Raw genomic sequence first — 20,811 nt, 5'->3', positions numbered from 1 at the left:
ACAGACGCTTCTTTACTACTCACGCCCCTGGGTTCTGAATTGCATAGTATACAGAAGTCATGCGCAGGAAATATGCAGAAATAAACAAAGCACCTTTTTTTAAAAAAAAAAAAAAACTGTGATATTACGATTATAGCGACCACTAATGTGTTCCTTTCGAACAGATTTAGCAGCATGAATAAACACAAGCAGCAGTCGGCATGTAACCCTGGCTGACTGTGTAGTTCCACCTTAAACAGAGACTAGGGCGGACGCAGGGGTAAAGAGAGAATTCTTCCTTAAACTGAAGCTGTCCCTAAACCGCCAGTTATCCCTCACAGGCTCCGCCCACGGGTTGGGTTGTGTCTGGATTAGTTTGAGGTGAAGCCGTAGCTGTTGTCACCCGTTGGGTGAGTAGCCGGTTCTTGTGCCTCTCAAATCGCGACCTGCTGGCACTCTGCCACGCAACAGGCGTCCTGGTATCAGAACCGTTGGACAGGGTGCGCCCGAACCACTCCGGGGCTTTTACGGTGAGTAATAACAGGGTGTGAATATGTGTGATTGTGCGGGCGCGCGCACATAGGAACACGCAGTGTACTCGGGTCTTGTCTTTATACTGGTATTTGCCTGTTGCCCGTCTACTTTACCGATTTTATACGTGGATGCACGTACGGCGAGGCTAGTCGCGCCGAAAATGAGAGAACTGACTGCCATGTTCATTTTTAGTCCCTGTCTACCTATTGCTCCAGCAGTTACGACGAGGCATTGAATCAACATGTCTGGATGCTGAGTCTTTCACAGGGCATACACCCTCCCCATAAAATGTAAATGCTTTCGTATTCGTCTGCTGATTGTAACTCACTAACCAGGGAACTCTCGCTTCTCTAGCGGTTGCTGCTACGTGTTTACGCCCCACCACCTTATGTGTAGTGATCCAGTGCAGTCTGTAGTAATTGACACATGTATTATTGGGGTGCTCATTTATTTTATCAGGATACATTTCTCTCTGTTGGGTATCGTATTCTTTTAATTATACAGGACTAAGTGCAACAGGAACGATTGAGCGAATGAATGGGTGGTCTCTTTGGGCTGGTTAAATAGTAGAGCATTGGGGTGTGTATTTTGTGGAGGCATTCAATAAAGCACTTATTTTGTACAATTTCACATGTCTGTGCCTGCTGTGTGATGTACAACCTTTAACTTGATTCTTAAATATAGTTTGTTTACTGTGTACATTAAAGGGGTTGTTCACCTTGACATGCGCTTTTAGTATGGCGTAGTGAGTGATATTCTGAGACCATTTGCAATTGCTCTTCATTTTTTATTATTTGTGGCTTTTGAATTATTCGGCAGCTCTCCCAAGTTTGCCGTTTTAACAATCCGGTTGCTAGGGTCCAAATTACCCAAGCAACCATGCGTTGATTTGAATAAGAGACTGGAATATGCATATCAGAGGGCCTGAATAGAAAGACGAGTAATACAAAGTAGCAATGACAATAAATTTGTAGCCTTACAGATAATTTGTTTTTAGACACACCCCCACCCCCATTTAAAAGATGGACCAAGTCAAAATAAGAGCGCAAATAATTCAAAAACTAGAAAAAAGAAAACATGAAAACCAAATGAAAAGATACTTAAAATTAGCCATTCTATAACATGCTAAAAGTTAAATTAAAGGGGTGGTTCACCTTTAAGGTAACTTTTTATTATGTTATAGAATGACCAATTCTAAGCAACTTTTCAATTGGTTTTCATTATTTTTTATAGTTGTCTTTTTCTTCTGATTATTTGCAGCTTTCAAATGGGCATCACTGTCCCCTTCTAAAAAAACAAATGCTCTGAAAGACTACAAATGTATTGTTACTTTTCATTACTGATCCTTCTATTCAGGCCCTCTCCTATTTATATTCCAGTCTCTTATTCAAATCAATGCATGGTTGCTAGGGTAATTTGGGCCCTAGTTACCAGATTGCGTAAAATGCAAATTGAAGAACTGTTGAATAAAAAGCTATGCCTATGGTTACAAAAATTTACACCCACATTCAAAACATATATTGCTGTCACTCACAACATATATTGCTGTCACCTACCCTTAAAAAATGAGCATAAGGGCTTGCTTATGCGTTCATTATGCAAAAAGCAGTTTTTGACTGGACAAAAAGCAAAACAAAGTAAATTATTGGGGGTGCCAAATGTTATGCAACCCCAAGTAATTGTAACCACTTACCTGATACCCTGGACTGGTGCTCCTATTAGCAGAAAGCTGCACCAGCCTGGGCTACTCTTTAGCAAGCACCACTGAGAGTGCCTGGGACAGAGTAAAAAACTGCAACTTTTGGTAAAAGTTTGGCTTTTTGCTCTACTGTGTTTGTGGGAAGAAAGAGGATGCAGGAAAAACATTGCTCTATGGTACTTGCTGAAACCCCCCCTCCCCCCAGAGACAGTGCAGTTTTCTGTTAAAAGGGTTGTTCACCTACCAAACACTTTTTCCAGTTCAGTTGTTTTCAGATTGTTCACCATAAACAAGACTTTTTGCAATTGCTTTTCATATTTTTCCCCACAATTTAAGTTTAAAGTTGAATGTTTGTGTTTCTAGTGTTTGACAGCTCAGTGATCCTGGAGCATATGAACATTTACAATTTGCTACATTTAGTTGATACATTTTCAGCAGCATCTGTGGAATATTAGCAACTATTGTATCAATTCAATTCTGCTTAGCAGGGACAAAGATTAAAAAATGTATCCACTAAATGGTATTCATTTAAAACAGTTAGCGTCGGCGACCCCACCTCCCAGAGCTGCTTTAGAAGGTGAAAATTTTAACTTTGCGCTTCAATATTAGAAAAATGGTCACAAATACAAAATAGAAAGTAGATGGAAAAAAGTCTTTATTTCTGATAAGCAAAATCTGAAACCACCCGAACTGGAAAAAGTGTTTGAAGGTGAACAACCCCTTTAATAGGAGCACCGTCCCAGGAATAATTGTTTTGTGTACAATTAAAATAAGAATAGTTTCCCATTACATCTTGCATGTTTTTGTTCAAAAAGCAATGCAGTTTTACTTGTTATTCATTTGTTTCTGATATTCTTGGGAACAAATGACTAGATAAAACTAGTCTGCAGGGCCAGAACTAGGGGTATGCAGAAGAGGCATTGCCTAGGGCTCAGTGGCAGGGTGGTGCCAGGCACATACCTCTTTTGCTGCCTACTCCCACTCCAGCCCTTGTCGCCTCACTGTTTGGCAGTTATTATCTGCTCTGCTGGGTCATCTGTGCAAGTGGTTTGGCAACTGGTGCACAGTCAATTGTGTATGTGCTTGTGCACAAGGCTAGTCTGTTCATAAATTGGGTTAAATGTATTGATTGAATACAAATCAGCAGCTTCCTGTATCTGCACTTAAAAGACCAGTAACATCAATTTTTTTTTTAAATTTGTTAGTAAACCATGAAAAAAAACACAAAGACAAATGAAAATTTGAAATTGCCAAGTCTTTATTAAGAAATAACTTTTCGTTGTATACTAACAAATTTTAAAAAATAAAAATTGATGTTACTGGTCCTTTAAAAGCATAGTTTCCACCTGTGTGCAGCATCATAGAGCCAGGTGGAGGTTAGATCAGGCAGAACAAATGGAAAGCAGACATTTTAAAAAAAGCTGATCTCCACTCAATTCTGCATACACACAGGTGGAAACTGTACTTTTAAATGCAGTCACCGATTTCAGCGAATCCGCTTTTTCCGCCTCACTAGCATTCCTCAGATGAAGTGTTCAATACATTAGTCTGCCCTTACACGATTATGTTCACACCTGTATCAATCTGGGACTAATTGATCTTTGATTATATAACATCTTCAGGTTTCAAGGCTTTTAGGTACAGGTATATTATCCGTTATCCAGAAAACTCAGAATTACAGAAAGGCCATCTCTCATTCTCCATTTTATCCAAATAATCCAAATAATTCAAATTAATTTCCTTTTTCTCTGTAATAATAAAACAGTACCTTGTACTTAGATATAATGAATCCTTATTGGAAGCAAAACCAGCCTATTGGGCTTATTTGGAGGAAAACTATACCCCCAGAATGTTTATATCAAATTAATAGTTTATATCAAATTAAATGGCATATTAAAGAATTTTACCAAACTGGAATATATATTTAAGTAAATATTGCCGTTTTACATCTCTTGCCTTAAACCACCATTTTGTGATGGTCTCTGTGCTGTGTCAAACTACAACTCTAACTGTAACAGGAAGAAGTGTGGAAGCAAAAGACAGAACTCTGTCTGTTAATTGGCTCATGTGACCTAACAAGTAGAGTTTGTTGGGTATGTTTATGTGCACCGGGAATCATACAATATCAGGGGGGGCTGCCCTTATTTTTTAAAATGCCAGTTTTCTATTTTTGATTACCCAATGGCACATACTAATGAAAAAGTATATTATTATGAAAATGGTTTCATTTACACGAAGCAGGGATTTACATATGAGCTGTTTTTTGCCATATATTTTTTATAGACACCTACATTATTTTAGGGGAATAGTTTTCCTTTAAAGGAGAACTAAACCCTAATAATGAATTTGGTTAAATATGCCAGATTTTATATACTGAACTTATTGCACCAGCTTAGTTTCAGCTTCTCAAAACCAGCAATGATCCAGGACTTAAAACTTGTCACAGGCGGTCACCATCTTGAAAAGGTCTGGGACACTACCATGCTCAGTGGGCTCTGAGCAGAGCAGAAAATGGTTTCATTTACACAAAGCAGGGATTTACATATGAGCTGTTTTTTGCCATATATTTTTATAGAGACCTACATTATTTGAGGGGTATAGTTTTCCTTTAAAGGAGCACTAAACCCTAATAATGAATTTCGTTAAATATGCCATATTTTATATACTGAACTTATTGCACCAGCTGAAAGTTTCAGCTTTTTAAAACCAGCAATGATCCAGGACTTAAAACTTGTCACAGGGGGTCACCATCTTGAAAGGGTCTGCAACACTACCATGCTCAGTGGGCTCTGGGCAGTTGTTGAGAGGCTAAGCTTAGGGGTCGTCACAAATTATCAGAAACAGAAAATGGTTTGTTTGTAATTTAAGATGATGCTACAGGGCTGATTAAACTTTATTAAACTCTGATGCTAGTTGCACTGGTTTATGTGCTGCCATGTAGTAATTATCTGTATTAATTACTAATCAACCTTATGTTATGACTTTTATATCATATATGTATTGTATATTTTGATTTGGCCCCTAAGCTCAGTAAGGGACAGCAGCACAGAGTCAGCAGAAAAGAAGATGGGGAGCTACTTGGGTATCTTCAGAGACACATTATCTTTACTGCTAAAGGGCTGTGGTTCCCTTTGGCTGGTACAGAAGCCCAATTATAATATGCAACATTTCTGCCCTACTTTTTAGTTAAGCTTTAGTTCTCCTTTAACCTTTAGTATGTTGTAGAATGGCTTATTCTAAACAACTTTTCAGTTGGCTTTCATTGCTCTGTAAGACTACAAATATATTGTTATTGCTACTTTTTATTACTATTTTTTCTATTCAGGGCCTCTTCTATTCATATCCCAGAACCTTATTCAAAGCAATGTGTGGTTGTTAAGGTAATTTGGACCCTAGCTACCTGACTGCTGAAATGGCAAGCTGGAAAGCTGCTGAATAAAAATTTCAAATTGTTTCAGTATTACTCTCTACATTAGTGCTGTCCAACTAGCGACCCACGCCCCCGTGTGGCCCCCACATGAAAGTCTGCCTGCTGTGACTGCTTACCTTGTATAAACTTTAAAAAGTTTCAGTACTGAGATTAACTGTCCCCTGCATTGTCAAATTAATACAGTAATCCCCTGTATTGTTCACACCTCGAATCCGCCCTGTATTGTTCACACTTGTAACACCTCTGTTCAATCCCTAAAATCCTCTATTGTCCACCCAGAGTGAAAGTGCCCACGTTGCTCGCCTGTTCACACCAAGTTGTGCTTCTGTTTGACTCTCCTCTGAAGAGTGATAGCACGGAGTCCTCTAAGCAACTCTCAAAATATCTGAAAACAAAGATTGTTCAGTATAATGGTTTAGGGGAAGGCTACAAGAAGCCATCTCGGAGGTTTAAACTGTCAGTTTCAACTGTAACGAATGTAATTGGTAAATGGAAGGCCACAGGCACAGTTGCTGTAAAACCCAGCTCTGGCAGGCCAAGAAAAATACAGGAGCGGCATATGTGGAGGATTGTGAGTGGTTACAGACAACCCAACGATAACCTCCAAAGACCCGCAAGAACATATTGCTGCACATGGTGTATCTGTACATAATTTTCACAATTCAGCGCAATTTGCACAAAGAATATCTGTATGGCAGGGTGATGAGAAAGAAGCCCTTTCTGCACTCGCGCCACAAACAGTCGCTTGTTGTATGCAAAAGCTCATTTAGACAAGCCACAGTCATTTTGGAACAAAGTGGTTTGGACTGATCATTGGTCATAACAAAAAGCACTTTGCATGGTGGAAGAAGAACACTGCATTCCAAGAAAAACACCTGCTACCTACTGTCAAATTTGGTGGAGGTTCCATCATGCTGTGGGGCTTTGTGGCTAGTTCAGGGACTGGGGCCTTTGTTAATATCAACAAATTCTTCAGGATAATGTTCCAGCATCAGTCACAAAGTTGAAGTTACACGGGTTGGATAATTCTACAAGACAATGACCCTAAATACACTTTGAAATCTGCAAAGGCATTTATGCAGAGGGAGAAGTACAATAATGTCACTGTGGAAACACTACTGTTTCCATAAGGCACGTTATATATTAAAAGGAAGTTTCTGCATTGAAAGCTCAGCCAATGATAAACAAAACGTCAAAGAATAAAGAGGGGTTCCCAAACTTTTTCATATGACTGTATATATAAAATGTATAATAGCCAAATATTTATAGATTTTTGAAAGCAATACAAGATTGTCATGGTTAACACTGGCTGTTGCAAAAATTGTTAGTTCAGGTTCCTGAAACAGATAAAATTCTTAAATAAGAAAAAGTATGTCTTTGTGTATATTTGTACAAGTATGGGATACATTTTTTTCTGTAATAATAATACAGTACATTGTACTTGAACCCAAACAAAATATAATTTATCCTTACTAGAAGCAAAACCAGCCTACTGGGTTGTAATAGTGTTTTTCTGTATGTTTAATTGTAATCAGTTTTTCCTCTCTAGAAAGATTGGTATTTTCCCTGTCAAAAGACCATGTTCTCAGTGGAAAGTGTGTTCAATCTTTCCATGAACAATAGCTTTGTCAGGCTGTGCTCTGGTGCCTTTTCATACTTGTATTTAACCTGAGTGCCATAAAGTATTCTACAAAAACAATGTTTACACTTCTAAATTAAACTTCATTTTCTAATTTTGGAAACATCTATGTAGAGATGCAATTTATAGGCAATATTTATCTTTGCCCATTCTCAGAAGTAGATAAATCTGTCACACAAGTCGACTTGTTAGAATGACATATCCATCCACCTGATTTGAAACTATTGCATTTTATTCCTTTTTAGACTTAAATGGAATCTAAAATATGCTTCTGAAAGAATAGATTTTAGAGGTTTTAGAAGTTTTTAAATCAAGACTAAACACACAAACTCTAAAGCTATGATTGTCATATTAATAGATCCGAATATAAAAAGTACAAATGAAAAAGCGATGTTTTCTGACCAGAGGTTTTTGTGGTTTTTGCACGTGGAGGCTTATTTATTGAGGGTCCGATTTTTATTGGTTTTTAGCTTTTCAAATACAAAAATAGGGGGGTTGTGGGTGCACACCTGAGGCCAATTTCCAAACGTTTAGAGCCCTGTCTTAATGATTCAAGTAAATATGCAATTACATGTAATTTTGAAACGGGTTTTTTTTGTTACAAAGTTATAATCATAATATTGGTAAGCCACCATGTTGGTGGATTACCAATATTACTTCAAGGTAAAACCCCACATGGTGGTCCCTAACTTATTTACCTCTAATCATAGTAAAAAGCTTTCGAAACCACAACAAAGCTCACAAACTCAACCTCAAACTCACATCTGAATGAAAAAAGAACTGCATAATGCGGTAAAATATATGGTTAATTTGAAAACTTGAAATTTTTTGGGCAATTTCTAGCGGAGATAAAATCCAAAAACCTTTTAAAATCTCACTTGTTTTAAAGAGGTCTAATAGGATCAGCACAGCTCCCAGTGACTTCTATAGCACCTTGACATCTTTTACTTGGTGAAATTCTGCCTTTTTTTCAGTTCAGTTGGTTTCAGATAGTTCACCAAAAATAAAGAATTTTCCCATTTATTTGTGACCATTTTTCTAATATTGAAGTGTAAAGTTTAATTTTTCACCTTCTAAAGCAGCTCTGGGAGGGGACGACTCTTTAACTGTTCTAAATTTATACTTTTATTTGATACCATTTCTTATCTTTGTCCCTGCTGAGCAGAAGCCATGAGTTTCATTAAAGGGGAACTCCACAAAAACACATGGGTGGTTCACCTTTAGAATTAGCCATTCGATAACATGCTAAAAGTTAAACACCTTTTCATTGGGTTTTCATGTTTTCTTTTTTCTAATTTTTGAATTATTTGCTTTCTTATTCTGACTCTGTCCAGCTTTTAAATGGGGGTCACTGACCCCATCTAAAACAAATGATCTGTAAGGCTACAAGTTTATTGTCATTGCTACTTTGTATTACTCGTTTCTATCCAAGCCCTGTGATATTCATTTTCCATTCTCTTATTCAAATGAATTCATGGTTGCTTGGGTAATTTGGACCCTAGCAACCAGATTGTTAAACCGGCAAACTTGGAGAGCTGCTGAGTAAAAAGCTAAATAACTCAAAAAATGAAAAGCAATTGCAAATTGTCTCAGAATATCACTCACTACGCCATACTAAAAGTGCATTTCAAGGTGAACAACTTCTTTAAAGGGATACTGTCATGGGAAAAAAATTTCTTCAAAATGAATCAGTTAATAGTGCTGCTCCAGCAAAATTCTGCACTGAAATCCATTCCTCAAAAGAGCAAACAGATTTTTTTATATTCAATTTTGAAATCTGACATGGGGCTAGACATTTTGTCAATTTCCCAGCTGCCCCAAGTCATGTGACTTGTGCTCTGATAAACTTCAATCACTATTTACTGCTGTACTGCAAGTTAAGAGTGATATCACCCCCCTCCCTTTTTTCCCCCAGCAGCCAAACAAAAGAACAATGGAAGATAACCAGATAGCAGCTCCCTAACACAAGATAACAGCTGCCTGGTAGATCTAAGAACAGCACTCAATAGTAAAAACCCATGTCCCACTGAAACACATTCAGTTACATTGAGAAGGAAAAACAGCAGCCTGCCAGAAAGCATTTCTCTCCTAAAGTGCAGGCACAAGTCACATGACTGGGGGCAGCTGGGAAATTGACAAAATGTCTAACCCCATGTCAGTTTTCAAAATTGAATGTAAAAAAAATCTGTTTGCTCTTTTCAGAAATGGATTTCAGTGCAGAATTCTGCTGGAGTAGCACTATTAACTGATGCGTTTTGAAAAAAACATATTTCCGATGACAGGATCTCTTTAAGCTTTTTGAAAAGTAGACATAATTTCAAGCAACTTTGCAATATACATCAGTTAAAAAATATGCAGACTTTTCATAATTTTTAATGGTTTCTGACAGTTCCCTAAGCCTAGCCCTCTGCTCTCCTTCTAATTTCTGTCTACTTTGCTGAGCTGGCTGACTACTGTTACTTTGTATCAGCAGCCATCTGTCCTCAGCATGTATCCTCCAAACCCAACAATTCCCTACACATGTGATTTCAATAAGGATAGGAACATCACAGTGCAATGCATTGTGGGTTATGTAGTTCATGCATGCTGTCTGTAAGCTGTGGAGAAGTTGTTACAATTTGTAACATCAGTGTTTAAGTCCCTCCTTCCCTGCCAGGATTTCAAATGATGCAGAAAGAGAAGAACTGTTAAACAGCTGGATTTCAGCATAGTAAATTGAATTTATTCATACTTTTTGAAGAAACAGGTAGTTGTGATGGGTATATTAGGGATTTCTGTGTTGTGTGCCTCTTTATTGAATTTTGTTCTCCTTTAAAGTCAGCTGTTAGAATTGATACAATAGTTGCTAATATTCCACATATACTGCTGAGAGATGTGTCAACTAATTGTATTAACTAAATGTAGCAAATTGTAAAAATTCAAATGCTCCTGGATGACTGAACTGCCAGACTGAAACACTAGAGACACATTAAACTTTAATTTTGGGTAAACGGTAAAAAATAAAAAGGTCTTAGTTTATGGTGAACAATCTGAAAGCAACTAAACTGAAAAGTGCTTGGAAGGTGAACGATCGCTTTAATGTATGAATCTACATTTGGCATCAGATACTGTATGTAAAAGTCTTTTGTACCACAGTGGGAATGACAGGTTTCTATTTTACTTCAGTAAACATTGGTAACTGCCTGTGTACTTCCTGTTAAAAGTAGAGTAAAATTCTGTATCAGTGTGACACCGTTGGTTTGGTTTGGTTTATCACAAAAAGTATCACAATCTAACTCAAGAGTGATCTTGTAATTAATATAGTTAATCTTGAAATCCTTCTGGTTTGTCATGTTGGTTCAACTGATTTGCCTGACCATGTTTCAGAGCAGGAATACTTATACTTTACTAATGAGATATCTACTTTACTGATGTCCCATTATGATCTACTTCCATAAAGCATTGTTAGCATTCTGTTCCATGAAAAATATTACTTAAATATTGATTTATTGGAAAATGTATATTGTTATATTTAAACATATATTTCTTATGTAACCTAACAATAAATATCTGAATGGAAAGCATGAAACAGGAGGGTGATTTAGACAAGCTGTTTTTGACAGATCACTATCTAATGGTCTACTGATAGATCCCGATCTACCTTTTGGACACCCCTGTTTTAGAGGCAGTTGATCTTAAAAGATAAAAACATAAAGCAAGAAAGCAGATTAGTTTTGACTGGGTGGATCCCATAATAACAATGGTGTAATGCTTATGACTTTCTAAAGGCATTTGGAGAATTCTTGAAGTTGTAGTTCACTGTAGCAAAAGGGCAATATGTTTGACACTCCTAGTTTAATATGTAATGGAGGTCATTGCTTTGTGTTTGTGTTTACAAAGATGATAATACCTTCCTGTGTTGTTATGAACTGTGACTCACAGCTGGCTAATATTTTAAGAGCAGACTGAAATTCTAGCAGTAAAGATATAAGTAAATTGTCCAGTATCTAAAATGTTTGGGACCTAGAGTTTTCTGGATAAGCTGTCTTTATGTAACATATTGTCATAGTATATTAGGTTTAAAAAAAAACCAAAAAAAAACACGTCCATAACATACTAAAAGTTAGCGATATTCCTGCTCAATCTGACCTGACAGAAATATTTAAACATGCACAATTGACAAGCCTATCATGGTACATGGTATCCATGGTCGGGATTGTGTAGCCAACATGCATACCTAGTCAGCAATTTAGCACTTATGAATGTTGAAAAAAGAGATGGATACCAGGGCCGGAACTAGGGGTAGGCAGAGTAGGCATGTGCCTATGGCGCAAAGCTGGGGGGGGGGGTGCCAGGCACATACCTTCTCTGGCTCCTACCCCCAGTCCGTTCCTCTCTCTCCTGTCTGTACTGTCCGCTCACGTTGATTAGCGCATTCGATTCCGCGTCAATTGGTGCATGCGCACTCTAGCATCTGTTCAAGCATGCGCGCCATCTATTCGCCCATGCGTGCCTTTCGGCGCCACAGTCGGCCAGGTTGCCTAGGGAGCCTGCTCGCGCTGGCCCTGCTCTGATGGATACTGCTCACGGTAGGGCTGAAATCAGCTAGTTTTTTGTATAGCAGGAGTGTCTATACTGTACTTAGGAAAGGTCTATTCTTAGGGGCATATTTATCAAGGGTTGAATTGAATTTGCATAGTTTATAAAAACTATGCAAATAGAAGTAGTCCTGTATGTCTTGGTAACTCACCCAATAAAGGAAGAGGCCGTCCTGGGCCTTCAGCGAGGAGAGCCGTTCAAACCAGAGAATAGTAAAGCAGGCACTCAAGTAAAGACAATCTTCCACCAGGCAGTAGATATAGGTAAAATAGTTTATTGTCACATATAGATACACAGCCTTAAGCGTTTTGTGTTTCCAACACAACGACGAAGTAAGGTTGTGTATCTATATGTGACATAATAAACTATTTTACCTATATCTACTGCCTGGTGGAAGATTGTCTTTACTCTAGAGAGCCTGCTCTACTATTTCCTAGTTTATAAAAACTCCCATAAACTCGAAATTCGAAAAAAAAAACCAACCAATTGAAATCTATTTAAAAATTTGAATTTTTTACATTTGGGTGAATAGGATCAACCTGCAAACTCGAATCGAATTTGATTTGAGTTTTTTCACCAAAAGAAAAAAAAATTAGATTTTCAAAAGTCCACCAAACGACTCCAAATTGATTGTAGGAGGTCCCCCATAGGCTAAAACACCAATTTGGCAGGTTTTTGAATTCTAATTCTTAAAGGGACAGTACATTTCAAATTAATTAAATTTCAAATTTCAAAAAAATGTTAAACTCAAATCTAATTTTTATTCCCTAGTCGAATTACACTAAATTAAACTCGAAATTCAAATGATAAAATTAAAATTTTAAATTCGATCCTTGATAAACCTGCCCCTTAGTGTTGATGCCCCATTAGGATCTGAATCCATAAAAACATTGTTAGCATTCTGTTCCATGGAAAGTATTACTTAAAGGAGAGATTTTGTGTAAAAAATAAGAATGTACCAGTGGGTACAATAGAAGAATTGTGCTTTAAAAAGTAGTGTTTCAGGCTGATTTATTGAATATTTCTGCAAAAACCCTTATAATCCCCCCCTTCCACTTCCTGCTCCCTGAATTCCCAGGCTGTGCAGGGTAGCCGGCGGTGGTGCTCACTGTACTATAGGACATTAACCAATCAGCAGCTAGCAGGACCTGATAGGGAATTGAAGCCTGTCTGTGCTTGTGTGACTGTAGGGCTGTGATTGACTGTCGCCTTCCAACTGTGCTTCTGGCAGGGACCGTTAAGACACGCCAACCCCTCATTTGAAACAGGGACAGGGACCAGTGAAGATCTATAGGGAGCTCAAATAAAGGGGCTATTTTTTTTTTTAACATATCTTTTTTTTATTTCGTGAACAAAATGGTAACAGTACAATCTTGTCATTGCGTCATTTTTCACATTTGGTGCTTCATATGTAATAGACATTGAAAGACATTACAACAATATGAACTTGCAAAAGCATAAGGTAAGTATTACAACTTCACTTAAACAACAGGAAAAGGCAAAGAATATAAACCAAAACCAATAGTAAAATAATAAAAAAAAAAAAAAACAAAAAAAAAAAAAAAAGGGGGGGAAGAGTAAGGAAACCTGCATAGTTAAATAGGGCAGGGTAGGCAATAGCGCGACTACAAAGAGAATAAACGGGTGGCTCTCTAATTGCTAAGTTTTCCCTAACTGGGAGACCGGTGTGTTATGACAGGTTGTATTCTCAATGACTCTGAAAAAGTAGAATTACTCGTGGGAAGAAATTAAGTTAAGGAAACAAAAGCAAAAAACCAGAGGATTTCTTAAAGTTCTCCCAAGGTTGCCATATATCGTCAAAAACTTCTTTTTTGTTATCTGCAATGGCTGTTAATAAATGCATTTCCTGAATGTAGTTGAGTCTAGAAATGAATTGAGTTATTGAAAGCGTAGGGGAAACCCAGTTAAGTGCAACAACCCAGCGCGCCGCTGCCCATATCTGAAATAGCAAAGCATTGGTAACTTTATTAAAATCTGGATTAGGGTGATTCAGTAAAAGATGTTCAGGGGTTCGTGTAATAGGGGAATCAGTTAAGTCACCTGCAATTTGGACTACCCTATTCCAAAATTGCTCTACTACTGGGCAGGACCACCACGAATGTTTATAATCACCTAGTGCTCCACAGCCTCTAAAGCACAAAGGAGAAGAGGAAGGAGAAAAATTGTGTTTACGCATTGGTGTGTAATACCATCTTGAAATTACTTTGTAAGCCATTTCCCGTATGGCAACATTGGGAGAAAATTTATGAGAGAATTCCATTACTTTGGACCAATCCTCTGTAGTCCATAATAGGTTGAAATCCCTGTCCCAAGCTTTCATATACATAGGTAAAGAGGAAGGTGGAGCCTCAATTAATATGGAGTATATAGTGGAAATATGACCTTTAGCTCGTAGGGCATTTTTACAGAGATTTTCAAATAAGGATCCAGTTAATGTAGGTTTCTTTTGTAGTTGTGAGAAATAAAAGTGGGAAAGTTGAGAATAACGTAAAAACTCTCGTGGGTGGATTGTGAGCGACTCTTTTAATGAGTTCCAAGTTCTAAACCCATGCAGGGACAATAGATCATATAATTTATTGAAATTTTGAGAGGCCCACCATTGAAAATCGCTATGAACCATCCCTGGGGGGAAATCTGGATTTCCTACCAGAGCTTGCATGTAACTATTAGTAGCCACTGGTAACAATCTCGGTTTAAGCAATTTCCAAAGTTGCATATGAAATTTAACAATGGGGTTAGTAATAGGGTATTTTGTATATTGTTCGTAGTTAACCACAGTAGTGCTCTAACTTGCAAGGGATAAATTGAATCATTCTCAAATTCTACCCATCTGAGCATTCCTGAGTCATTATGCCACTGTATTATTTGTGCGATTCTAGCTGCCCAGTAATAATTTCTTATGTAGGGGACCTTAAGACCGCCTTGCAGTCGTGAGCGATACAATACATTTCTATTAATTCTATGGTATTTATGTTGCCATATAAATTGCCATATTTGCTTCTGTAGCAACATAAGATCCTGGGACTTTACAGCAATAGGAAGGGCTCTAAATAAATATAGTATCTTAGGGAGGACAATCATGCGCACCGCGGTTATGCGTCCAAACCATGAGATATGCAAAGCATTCCAATCTGTTAAGAAACGTTGTAATTTTTTATACATTGTAGGGAAATTAAGTGAATATAACGTTTGATATGTTTTCGTAATTTTAACCCCAAGATAGTCAACCGTAGTAGTTCGCCAGTGAAATGGAAAGTTCAGCTCCAATAATTTCAGGTGAGGTTTTGAGATATTAATCGGTAGGGCTTCTGTTTTTGAAACATTAACCCGGAGGCCTGAGATCTTGGCAAAAGTATCTAAGAGTGAGAATAAGTTAGGGAGACTCGTCAGGGGTTTGGTTAAAGTTAAACATAGGTCATCCGCATAAAGATTCAGCTTGTGGGGTTGATTATTTTTGACATATCCTGTAATGTTTACATCATTGCGGATAAGATGGGCTAATGGTTCCATTGCTAAAGCAAAAAGTAAAGGGGATAAAGGACACCCCTGACGAGTCCCCCTGTGAATTGGTACTTGTAAAGTTTGACGGTTCAAAAATTTAATGTATGCTATAGGGTGTTGATAGAGTACTCTAAGAGCCTCCAAAAAGGGACCAGAAATGTTAAATTTAGGGAGAATATGGAAAAGATATGGCCAAGTCACGCTATCAAAAGCCTTTTGTATGTCCAACATCAATACTAATAATTGAGAATGGGAAGTATTCGCATCTGCTATTATGTTGATTAACTTACGAATGCTATCAGTTGTTTGTCGGCCAGGAATAAAGCCTGTCTGATCTGGGTGTATCAAACTTGGTAAATATTGGTTTAAACGCGTGGCTAATATCTTGGAAAACAACTTAATATCCACATTAATCACTGATATAGGACGGTAGTTCTGGACTGATGAATGGTCTTTCCCAGGTTTAGGAATCAATGAAAGGTTGGCATGTACCATTTCTGGGGGAATTGAATGCCCTTGGAGCATATCATTAAACAATACAATTAAGTGTGGTAGAAGGAGAGCTTTGAATGATTTGTAATACCGAGCCGAAAAACCGTCTGGGCCTGGGCTAGACGAGTTTTTTAAAGATTTCAAGGACTCTTCAATTTCTAAGGCAGTAATAGGGGAGTTCAAGGTAGACTGCTCTTCCATTGTAAGTTTAGGGAGGGTTACATCCGAGAATAATACCTCTTTATTAATTGTGTGGTCGGGAATGGGTATCTCATATAATTTGGTGTAGAATTTCTGAAAGACCTTTATTATTTCTAGGGGGTTATGAACCACCTCTCCTGTATCTGACTGGATAGAATGAATAGGCTTAAAGCCTTTTTCAAGTTTAAGTTTTTTGGCCAGAAATTTGTCAGGTTTATCTTTAATTTGGAACAGTTTTTGCTGAAACCATTTAAGTTGTTTAGCAGCTTTACCTTGTGTCAGTGTATTTAACTGGTGTCTGGCTTCTGATAGCTGTAAATGAATTGCAGAGGATGGATTTTGTTTATGCAAGGCGTCCAGTTGTTGTATTGTGGATTCTAATGCGGATATCTGATCAGTAACCATTTTTTTATTCTGGGTAGCAAGTCTTATTATTTCCCCCCGGATGGTGCATTTATGTGCAGCCCATAGCGTGCCCATTGATAATTCTTCATCAAGATTCTCTTTCCAATAATTCTCAATAGATTGTGATATCTGATCTCGTATCATGGAATTAGCCAACAAAGAGTCGTTTAGACGCCAAGAGGGCCTGCCTGGTAAAGTAGAGGGCAGCCGAATCGAAATGGTTATAGAAGCGTGATCTGACCAAAATATTGGGTCTATTTCTGCCGCAGTTAGATGAGGTAAGTAACCTTGAGATAGGAAAATGTAATCGATTCGTGAATAAGAGTGGTGTACAGGAGAATAAAAGGTATAGTCTGTTTGATCTGGGTGAAGGTGTCTCCAAGTATCAATTAACGAATCCTCAATCAACATTCGTTTCAAAAATTTTGGGGAGGCCGCTGACGTATTGGCAAGTAGTCCCTTACGATCTATAGTGGGGTTCATTACTAAATTAAAGTCACCCAGTAAGACTACCATCCCTTTGGCGTGCTGTTGTAACAGCTTGAAAACCTTGGAGTAAAATGTCAATAAGCCAGAGAAAGGCGCATATACATTAACTATCGTGATGTCAAAGCCCAGTACTGTCCCTTGTAATAATATATATCTACTCTCTGGGTCCATTATAGACTTGTAGGGTATGAATGCTAAATGAGATCGAAAAGCAATGGCAACACCTCTCTTTTTTTCAGCATAAGATGTTGCATAAATTTGAGAATAAGATTTGTGTAAATAGGGAGAAGGTCCCGAGTGTTGCCAGTGCGTTTCTTGGAGTCCTATTATGTCAGCTTTATGGCGCAAATAGTATTGAGCTGCCATTTTTCGTTTTGTAGGGGAATTAAGGCCTTTAACATTATGCGAAAGGATAGTTATAGCCATCTTAAACACCAGATATTCAGGCCTATGTAAACAATCGTAACAATCATAGTGAAAATCACCCAAACATCATTAACGCTTAAGCAGTGTTTGAGACAAACTTCAAAGTCAACATGAAAAGGCAAAATCTCAGTGTCACAGTATACATAATGTTCGGGAAACCCGGTAAAAACTTACAAACTGCAGTATGAGTTATTAGCTTTATCGCCAATAGCTGGTCAGCCATATGCTCATGATAACCATATGAGTGTAAGGTGTAAAATAGGCCATGCTTGAACCAATCATTGAAGTCAATCATAGTACGTATAGCTTCAAGATCTCTAGGAACAGGATGCTGAACAGTAAACGAAAAAGTTTGAAGAAGTGCAGCTAAAACTATTAGCCAAATCGGGAATACAGGTACAGTTAATGTCTCATAGAAATTGTCCCTGAGCGTCGGTTTCATTGTAACAGCAATAAAAACAAGAATAAAAAATTTCAAATTGTCAAAAAAAGAAAAAAAAGGAGAAAAAAGAAAAACAAGAAAAAAGAAGAAAAATCGTGATAAAAGTATCAACAGTGCCTGAGGATACCTGATCCTCAAGTAGACCATAGACCTCGCTGTGTGGCTTCGCTGCAGCGATCCATGGTCGTGTAGGGGGGAGAAAAAAGCCAGCCAACCGGTATATATGAACAAAGATAGAACTTCCAGTAAGGTGAACCAATATTCACATTCCGAGATTAACATGTAGTGGGCCACACAGTGCTAGTAAAGCAAGGTGGAAAAACTATGTATTCCTGATGTCGATTTCAAATAAGCCATTTCTGGGGATTGCTGCGACTGTGGTTGTCGAGTAGCACAATCAAGAAATGAGCCAGTTCAGGAACTTCTCAGCTGTTTCGTTTCCCAAATAGGATGCAGTGTTGGAGGAAAATTTTTCTTCACAGGAGAAGAAAGTTCTGTATCAGCGAGACCAAGCCGAGTCAATAGCGATGGGCCTTCAACAGGATCAGTTATTGAAAAGAGCGATCCGTTTTTCAATACGGTAAGGCGAAAAGGGAATCCCCATCTATATTTGAGCCCTGACTGTTGCAGTAGCAGGGTAATAGGACGAAGCTCGCGGCGTTTCTGCAATGTAGACGGTGCTACATCTGGGAATAAATGGAGCGTCTCCCCTTCCAGTTCTACTGCTGGGTGTTTTCTAGCAGAAGCAAGCAAATCCTCCTTTGTTTCAAAGTAATGAAGTCTGGCGATAACATCTCGTGGGGGTTCGCCTTGTTGTGGCTTAGGGCGAAGGGCCCTGTGCACCCTGTCGAGAATAAGTAAATCTGGGCTATATTCTGGTAGCAGTTTAGAGAACAGTAAGTCAAAAACTTTGTGCAGGTCTGTAGCAGATTCTGGTACATTCCTAAGGCGAACATTATTACGCCTTGATCTGTTGTCTAGATCTTCTATGTGAAGATTAAGCGCTGTAACATTACGTTGTAAGGAGTGTACTTGCTCCTGAAGTGCGTCATGGGCCTGCACCATCGTGTCATGCTTCCCTTCTAGTGTGTCAATACGTGAACCCAATGAAGTAATTTCTTTGGTAAGATCAGTAACTGCTGACTTGAGCTCAGTATGAAACGTAGCTGATAATTTGGTAAATAAAGATTCCAAACCTGTGTCCAGGTCCTGCTTTTTCAGGCATGAGGCATGAGAAGTAGCCTTTTTCTGTTCCGGACTACTAGAAGGGGAGCCAGCGCCATCTTGGTTTTTATCCGGGCCAGGTGCTTGGCGTTTGAAAAAGTCTCTCTGTGACCCACGTTGCTTAGCACTGGACATGTTGCTATCTGCAGGGTCCTCTGGGGTCGCTGAAGATTTGTGGCGATGTTTGAAAGACAGGAGGCCCCGCAATTCACCGCGGTATGGCTTCGCTACACGGAGCGCTCAGATAGTGCGACCGATCAGCATGGCGGTTAGCTCCGCCCCCTAAAGGGGCTATTTTTAAAGACCATATTAATTTTTAGCAACATGTAAAAGCAACATCATATATTACTTATAATTGCCTACAAAATTAGGTTTTTTTTCATTTATCCTATATGTCATCTTTAAATCAGGGGTATGCGAAACGTAGATCATGATCTACCAGTAGACTTTTAGCTGATGATCAGTAGATCACAAGACACTGGCAACAAACAGCTTGTCTAAATCACGTTCCTATTTCATGCTATTCATTCAGAAATTTACAACATTATGGTTACAGAAGAAAGTTTTGTAAATATAACAATATACATTTTGTCATAAATCAATATTTAAGTCAGGAGTGCCCATACGTTACTAATGTGAGATCTATTTTTAGTCACGATTACCCTTTATGATCTACATCCATTAAAGCATTGTTAGCATTCTGTTCCATGGAAAATATTACTTAAATATTGCTTTATGAGAAAATGTATATTGCTATATTTAACAAAAAATTATTTCTTATGTAACCTTAACATAATAAATATCTGAATGAAAAGCATGAAATAGTACAGTGATGCTGATCATCAGCTAAAGGTATACTGGTAGATCCCGAACTACCTTTTGGGCACCCCTGATATAAACTGTCTGCTGTACTGTCTTATATTCTCCTTTCCTATATTTCCACCTATTAATTTAGAGACTAATAAATGGCTGTATTAAGGAACAGAGAATTGTGGCTACATTCACAAATAATGTATATATATGACTCAAGGTGTGTGCATACAGTCATGTGTATTTTGGTTGAAAAAAAGACACACGTCCTTCAAGTTCAACCTTTAATATCTATATATAACTTGCCCGATTGCTTGTTACAGTGCAAGTATGGGACCTGTTATCCAGAAATCTCCAAATTACAGAAAGGCCGTCTCCAATAGACCCAAATAATACAGATTTTAAAAAATTATTTCCTTTTTCTATGTAGTAATAAAACAGTACCTTGTACTTGATCCAAACTAGTATATAATTAATCCTTATTGGAAGCAAAGTCTGCCTATTGGGTGTATTTACTGTTTACATGATTTTCTATGAAGTTATGAAGATTCAATTTACTTAATCTATTATCTGGAAAACCCCAGGTCCCCAAGCATTCTGGTTAACAGGTCCCATACCTGTAAGATTTTGATGGGGGAAAAAAAAAGAAATGTAAAAGCATGCCGGATATGTTGGTGCTATAGAAAGAAAGGATAGTAATAAAAATGGAATAGATGATTCCGAATCGTGTTGGCACTGCGTTACCAAAACTGTTTCATGCACTGTTTGATAAAATCTACAGTAGCTTCTCTTTCTTGTCGTTCCCTCCTATTAATTTTTTCACTTTAAATCAGAACATTACTCTTGGATTCCCATATGCTCTTTCTGTTGCCCCCTCTAATTATGTGTTCCTCTGTTGTCCTTGGGGTCATGAATATATGAAGAATGGCACTTGTTTGGGA

At 38.0% G+C, this 20,811-nt stretch overlaps 1 protein-coding gene across 3 annotated transcripts in view; it reads left to right on the top strand.

The window, feature by feature from the left end:
• Window positions 1-223: 223 nt before the first annotated feature.
• LOC108709452 (plasma membrane calcium-transporting ATPase 4) overlaps window positions 224-20,811 on the top strand; it is a 118,266-nt gene continuing 97,678 nt past the window's right edge. For 2 of the 3 annotated variants that reach the window (XM_041583843.1, XM_018249303.2), the window contains exon 1: window positions 224-509. The gene's annotated coding sequence lies outside the window, so the exon portion shown is untranslated. The remainder of the gene's footprint in view (window positions 510-20,811) is intronic. The other variant, XM_018249301.2, reaches the window with a different exon arrangement.

This window comes from Xenopus laevis, chromosome 2S (genome assembly GCF_017654675.1).
Source record: "Xenopus laevis strain J_2021 chromosome 2S, Xenopus_laevis_v10.1, whole genome shotgun sequence".
Classification (NCBI taxonomy): Eukaryota; Metazoa; Chordata; class Amphibia; order Anura; family Pipidae; genus Xenopus; species Xenopus laevis.
The sequence above is the reverse complement of the archived record's forward strand: the minus strand, read 5'-3'. Positions and strand labels throughout refer to the sequence as shown.